This window comes from Callorhinus ursinus, unplaced genomic scaffold, assembly GCF_003265705.2.
Source record: "Callorhinus ursinus isolate GAN/ISIS: 27379988/994484 unplaced genomic scaffold, GSC_fseal_2.0 scaffold1, whole genome shotgun sequence".
Lineage (NCBI taxonomy): Eukaryota > Metazoa > Chordata > Mammalia > Carnivora > Otariidae > Callorhinus > Callorhinus ursinus.
In genome coordinates, this window is record NW_027397063.1 from 145,680,200 (window position 1) to 145,687,996 (window position 7,797).

A 7,797-nucleotide genomic window follows, 5' to 3' on the forward strand; every position below is an offset into this window, starting at 1 on the left:
AAAAATTGGAAAATATCTCAATGAATATTGTGGAGGATTGGCTATGTAAATCAAGATACATCCATAACATAGAATCCTAGGTAATCATTAAGGAAAAGGTAGAGAAAACAAAAACAAAAAGACAAAAATACATGAAAAATAATGCTTTTCAAAATATTGGACATCAGGTGATAAAGGACAGTGATCCCTATGGGACTCTAATATGGCTTATATGGCCAGGCACAGTCTAGCTTCTCCCTGCCTCACGGACCTCATCTTGTGCTTTGTTCTCTCTGCTCAAGCCACACTGAACATGTGTTCATCCCTCACACCAAGATCCCTCTCACCACAGGGCCTTTGCATTTGCTCTTCCCTCTACCTTTTTTAACTACTACACAGCAGGGCGCCTCAGTGGCTCAGTCGTTAAACGTCTGCCTTCGGCTCAGGTCATGATCTCAGGGTCCTGGGATCGAGTCCCGCATGGAGCCAGGGAACCTGCTTCTTCCTCTCCAGCTCCCTGTGCTTGTGTTCCCTCTATCGCTATCTCTCTCTGTCAAATAAATAAAATCTTTAAAAACAAAAAACAAAAAAAGCTTCTACCCAGCTTTTCAGATCTCAGTCTCTTCAGGCTGTCCCTGATCTTCTGACTAGGAACCCCTAATCTTTAAGCTTTCCACTCCTACAAATATGTACTCTCACACTCCTACAAATATGTACTCTCACACTCCTACAAATATGTACTCTCACACTCCCTCCTACAAATATGTACCCTCAGAAGAGCATTTTTCTCATCCTTCTACCTCTCATTTGTCATAATAGATGTATACACACACAATTGTTTTGTTTAATGTCTGTAGCCTCATTGGTGTATAAGTAGACAGGGTCTGTGTTCATTTTCATTCTCTATTGCATCAACACCTAGCACAATACATTCCATAACTATTTGTTAAATATGTATATCAGTGAATGCAATTCTTATTTGGGGTGATTTTCAAAATACTTAACAACTAATATGGCACGGACACTTCTCATTCAGTACTGGAGATAGCCATAAATAACCAGCATAACTATACATATCAACGCCAACTACATATTAACCCTGCCTGTATTACAATACCAAGCGTTTTTTTTTTTAAGTTTATTTATTTTTTTTAGTAATCTCTACACCCGATGTGGGGCTTGAACTCACGACACCAAGATCAGAGTTGCATGCTCTATCAACTGAGCCGGCCACGCACCCCCACAATGCTAAGGGTCCTAACATAAACATTGCTCTCATTCTGACCTATTACAGGATTTACATGGGACTGTAAATAATTAAATAAAAAATTTAAGTAATATGTGCAAAAATCAAATCAGATCTAGATCTATTTGCTTAATTTGATTTAGATATTGACTCAGTTAGGATTAATATCAGCTGCATATAATAGAAAATCCAAATTAACTATGAATAAGTCTTGGGGTGCCTGGCAGGCTCAGTCAGAAGAGCATGCGACTCTGGATCTAGTGTCATGAGTTTGAGCCCCACACTCTGTAGAGATTACTAAAAAAAATAAATTAAAAAAATGAATAAGTCTTGCATGTGATAAGGTTTCATCATTACACATATACATATATACACAAATCCAGTCTGGAATTGATATGGAGACTCTAAGATATCATCAGGAACACAGGCTCTTCAAGCTTTCTGTTCCTGCCTCACTAGAACTCTTGTCTTCATGGTCTAAGATGGCTGTTGGAGCTCCGGCCATCACATTTACATTCTAGGCAGCAGGATGGAATACTAGGTGAAAAGTGAGAGACAGAGTAAAAGATATGTATCAATCTTTTAAAGCAGTTTTCCAAAAACTGCCATATGACTTTAATTCCTTGCATCTCATTGGCAAGAATTTAGCCATGTGGCTACACCAAGCTGCATGGGACACTGGAAAAATGGGGGCATTTGATCCAGGCAGTTATGTGATCAGCTAAAATCAGAGACTGTATGACTTTGGCAGATGAAGACAAGTTGGGATAGGTAGCTAACAGTCTCTATTACAGACAGATTCACATATTACACTATTTTTTAAATGGGAGGGACTGCATAGAAATTTAAGAAATTGGTTACAAGGGGTGGTTGGAAAGGAGTAAAAAAAAGAGGAGAATGGAAATGGAGTAATACAGTTGAGGATGAAGTTACACTTCTTCAAGAATACCTTTTTGTTATAGAACCACAGTCATGTTTCACATGCCCTTCACATTCCCCTGAAAAAAAAACAAGCAATTCAGACCTATGCAGATGTGGTGGGAATCCAAGATATAATACAAACAGTAACACATGAACCTGTACTAATAATAAAAAACAAAATCTCGCTGAAGGGGTGAGGAAGAAAAGAACTATGCTAAGTAACCTTGAAAAACAGAATCTTGTCTGCATAACACAAGTTTATAGACAGGGTGCCTGGGTTAGTTAAGCATCTGCCTTTGGCTCAGGTCGTGATCTCAGGGTCCTGGGATCAAGCCCTGCGTTGGGATCCCTGCTCAAGTGGGGAGCCTGCTTCTCCCTCTGACCCTCGCCCACCATGCTCTCTCATTCTCTCTCTCTCTCTCAAATAAATAAATAAAATCTTCAAATATATATATATATATATATATATATAATAAAAGCTTTAAAAAAATTAAAATGTTGGGGTGCCTGGGTGGCTCAGTCAGTCAGATATCTGCCTTCAGCTCAGGTCATAACCCCGGTGGTCTGGGATCCAGCCCCACATCGGGCTCCCTGCTCAGCCTGCTTCTCCCTCTCCCTCTGCCACTCTCCCTACTTGTACCTCTCTCTCTCTAATAAATAAACAAAATCTTTAAAAAATTTTAAAAGAGGCTAAAGACAAAAAGAACTACATAAATGCTATAATCTATAATAAAAATGTGTATTTCAAAGGACTATGGGTTAACAATTCTGACACCACTTTATGTGTACTTTATGAATAAATAAGTAAGAATATTATATACAATGGAGAGCCTGGTTTCTCACTATAGGAAAAAAAGTTACAAATAAGAAGCCGCATAATATTGGATTGGAATCAGAGGTATCAGCATAAAATCATAGTTTTAAAATATATATACAGATAGAGTTCTATAAAAATACAGATGCAGGGCGCCTGGGTGGCTCAGTTGGTTAAGTGACTGCCTTCGGCTCAGGTCATGATCCTGGAGTCCCGGGATCGAGTCCCGCATCGGGCTCCCTGCTGGGCAGGGAGTCTGCTTCTCCCTCTGACCCTCTTCCCTCTCGTGCTCTCTATCTCTCATTCTCTCTCTCTCAAATAAATAAATAAAATCTTTAAAAAAAAATACAGATGCATGTGTGCATGGCTTAGTAGAGATACATGTATTTCCTAGCTTTTCCACAGAAGGAACCTCGTAGCAGTGAGCACACTTAGCACCCAGATATTGGTTTCTATACACCATTCTTCAGTAAAAGAACTAGGATTCCTTGGAGAGTGGTTGATTCAAGGGCTGGGACAGAGAAATTATACGATGAATCCAGAATATTTTGCAGTGCCAGAGAGTAAGGCTGTGCTGAAAAAAGGAAGGGACATGTCAAAAAGACACAGGAACCAAACCTGAAGGAGCTCTAAATGGCCAAAGTTAGAACAATCTGAGCATTAAAATAAATAAATTATGGTGTTAGATTATAACCCATAGAATAAGATAAATATTATGAATCTGTACTGACATAAATAAATAAATGGAAAAGAATTCTTATAGAAGGATTCCAACTAAAGTGTGTAGAAAGAAAGAGGGAAATAAAAAAAAATCAATATTAAGCAAGTACCACTGTGTTAATTCCTTGCAGGAAAGGTGGATACTAAAATTAGCAGGCAGGGAGCCTGGGTGGCTCAGTTGGTTAAGTGACTGCCTTCAGCTTGGGTCATGATCCCAGGGTCCTGGGATGGAGCCGCGCATTGGGCTCCCTGCTCCTCAGGGATACTGCTTCTCCCTTTCCCTCTGCCTGCCACTCCTCCTGCTTATGCTCTCTGTCAAATAAATAAGTAAAATTTTTTAAAAATAAATAAATAATAAAATAAAATTAGCAGGCAGAAATTTGAGGAGAAACAGGATATTTAGGACGCCTGGGTGGCTCAGTTGGTTGAGCGACTGCCTTGGGCTCAGGTCATGATCCTGGAGTCCCGGGATCGAGTCCCGCATTGGGCTCCCTGCTCAGCGGGGAGTCTGCTTCTCCCTCTGACCCTCTTCCCTCTCATGCTCTCTATCTCTCATTCTCTCTCTCTCAAATAAATAAATAAAATCTTTAAAAAAAAAAGAAACAGGATATTTAGATAATCTTAGAATATCTACTCGAAGTTATTTATGAAGACAAGGGAAAGATAGTAACTTTACAGTGGAGAAACCTCACAGGCTGCACCCTAACCAAATGATCAAGGTTAACGTGTAATAACATAACAATGTCATAAACGCCTTACTACGGAGCACTGAGAAGGACAAAAAATCATTTGTCCAAAATGCATAACCTCATTCTAATCACAGGAAAACATCAAACAAGCCCAAATTGATGGATATCTTAACAACATTCATGACCAATACTCCTTAAAATGTCAAGGTCCTGGAAGATAAGGAAAAACTACAATACCGTCATAGATTAGAAGACACTAAGGAGAAATAACAACTCAATGCTCTGTGAAATCCCAAAACGGGAAAAGGACATCAGTGAATCACTACTGAAATTCTAGTAAGTTCTGTATATTAGATAATAGTATTATACTAAGGTTAATTTCTTGGTTTTAATCACTGTACTTTGGTCATGTAAGATGTTAGAATTAGATGAAGCTAAGTGGAAAATATGTGGGAACTTTCTGAATTATGTTTGCAACTTTTCTGTAAATCTAAAATTGGTTAAAAATAAAGTTTTAGGTTTTTTTAAGATTTTATTTACTTATTTGAGAGAGAGAGAGAAAGCGCTCATATGAGCGGGGGGGAGGGACAGAGGGAGAGGGAAAAGTGGGCTCCATCTGGGACCCCAGGATCATGACCTGAGCCAAAGGCAGATGCTTAACCAACTGAGCCACCCAGGTGCCCCAAATAAAGTTTTTTTTAAAAGGTATGATTCTGGGGTACCTGGCTAGCTCAGTCTGTAGAGCATGCCACTCTTGATCTTGGGGATATGAGTTCCAGCCCCATGTTGGGCCTAGACCTTACTTAAAAAATAAAATAAAATAAAATAATAAATTGAATGTGAATGTCAGATGTGGTGTAAAAAAATAAAACATGTTTTGGTGTGAATACTTTATTATATCTAACAGTTGTTATTAAATATACTTCATACTGTTTTAAAGGGAAGGGGTTAAAATTGTTGCTTTGATGAAGGATAGTTGGAAGAAAGGCAGGCAGACAAGGGGCCCCGACCCTAAGAGGAAACCACCCTTTAAAGGATTTTACACCACCTTGGAAGGAGCCCTCCAACCTTGCCCACGTAATAGATAGATGACAAAAATCTGATTGGATGCCAGGCACAGGGAGGGTTAATCAGATTAAAACAGCCCACCAATAAGCCCATAAAAACCCCTAGAACTAAATGTCAAATTGGCAACCCTCTCGGGTCCCCTCCCTCTTTGGTAGCTTTGTACTATCACTTTGCTATCACTCAGTAAACTTTGTGTTGCTGCCCACCAGTCTGTCTGGTCTACCTCTTCGTTCTTAAAAGCAGCATGGCCAGGAACCGTGGGCACTTAGAGGAGAAGAAATCCTGTAACAGCCTTATGTTTTAGTAAGAAATATGTCAGGAGTTTAGCTAAGCTAGCCATGCTATTGCTGCCTTAGCATTTATTTTGTTTAGCCAAACAGCCTGCCAGCAGGCTTAACTGACATTACCCCCCATACAAGCAAGCACATGTCCTACCTAGGTAATGGCCTGCAGAGTCACAAGCAAATGTAAATTCCTGACATGACTTCCTCAACAGCCCTTGTGACCAACTGTCTGTCCTCTCTCCCAGAGCCTTTCTCTTGTACACCCCATAGAGAAGACTCCCCTTGGATGGGATGCCTGGGTGGCTCAGTCGGTTGGGGGTCTGCCTTCGGTTCTGGTGGTTCATGATCCCAGTGTCCTGGGATCGAGTCCCACATCGGGCTCCTTGCTCAGCAGGGAGCCTGCTTCTCCCTCTGCCTCTACTGCTTCCCCTGCTTGTGCTCTCTCTCTCTGACAAATAAAATCTTAAAAAACAAAAAACAAAAAAAACTCCCCATGGAGCTTCCCCAGACCACACTGTTTTGGGTTTGAATTGACCAATCCAGCCTTAGCCCAGGAACCCCAAAGCCCTCCCCACCCACAGAGAATGATGAAGGCATATGCCCCAGGTCCTCTCCCTCTCTGCACCCTACCTTGACCTTCCTGAGTGCTCAAGTGGCCCCTTGACACATACTGTGTACTTCCTCCAGATCTTTTTTTTTTTTAAGATTTTATTTATTTATTTGTCAGAGAGAGAGAGAGACAGAAAGAGTACAAGAAGGGGGAGCGGCAGGCAGAGGGAGAAGCAGGCTCCCCGCTGAGCAGGGAGCCCAATGTGGGACTTGATCCCAGGACCCTGGGATCATGACCTGAGCCGAAGGCAGACGCTTAACCGACTGAGCCACCCAGGCGTCCCCTTCCTCCAGATCTTGTGAGTAATAATCCTCTCTTTCAATTTCTCTCATAATCTTTTGTTGAACCATGGCAACATCCACATCTTGCATTTCTTCAACAAAAATGTTAATCTAACAAAGTTGTAACAAAAACATATTCCGGACTTCTAGAAAAAGGAAAGGAAACTAAGAAAGTAGAGGTATAATGCAAGAAACCATGGTGGAGGGGAAGATTTCCACGAGCAAGATTAAGACATCGTGGACCCATTCCCCAGTGAAATTGGTGAACATCCTTTTTCAAAAACAAACATAAAATCAGTTTTTGTTTTTTTTTTTTAAAGATTTTATTTATTTATTCATGAGAGACAGAGAGAGAGAGAGAGGCAGAGGGAGAAGCAGGCTCCCAAGGAGCAGGGAGCCCGATGCGGGACTCGATCCCAGGACCCTGGGATCATGACCTGAGCCGAAGGCAGACGCTTAACCATCTGAGCCACCCAGGCGCCCCAGTTTTTGTTTTTCCCTGCCGCTGTCAGCGAGTCGCGCGGAGGCTCAGGTGCATTCAAGATTCGGCTCTACCAGTAACCCACTGCCATTGCTGAGGAAGGCATGACTGCTGGAGGTGTAATGGGTGTTCATACTGCTGCTTTTCAAGAGGTACTGAAGACCACCTTCATCCACAATGGCCTAGCACATGGAATTCACTAAGCGGCCAAAGCCTTAGACAAGCTCCAAGCCCATCTTTGTGCGTTTGCATGCAACTGTGATGAGCCTATGTATGTCAATTTGGTGGAGGCCCTTTGTGCTGAACACCAAAATCAACCTAATTAAAGCTGGTGACAACAAGAAACTAGGGGGATGGGTAAGCCTCCGTAAAGTTGACAAAGAGGGAAAGCCCCACCAAGTGGTTGGTTGCAGTTGTGTGGTGATTAAGGACCATGGCAAAGAGTCTCAGGCCAAGGATGTCATCGAGGAATACTTCAAATGGGAGAAATGAACAAATGAAAAACTTGATCGAGGAATACTTCAAATGGGAGAAATGAACAAATGAAAAACTTGGTTCTTGTTGAAAAAGAAAAAACAACAAAATCATTTAAAATCTCTAGAAATGGTCCTAAGGACATATAGCCTATAAAAAGAAAAGAAAGCAAGGGGCGCCTGGGTGGCTCAGTTGTTAAGCGTCTGCCTTCGGCTCAGGTCATGATCTCA

General features: G+C 41.4%; 1 pseudogene; it reads left to right on the forward strand.

The window, feature by feature from the left end:
- The first annotated feature begins 7,176 nt into the window (after positions 1–7,176).
- LOC112823380 (small ribosomal subunit protein eS12 pseudogene) lies at positions 7,177–7,588 on the forward strand (annotated as a pseudogene).
- The last annotated feature ends 209 nt before the right edge of the window (positions 7,589–7,797 follow it).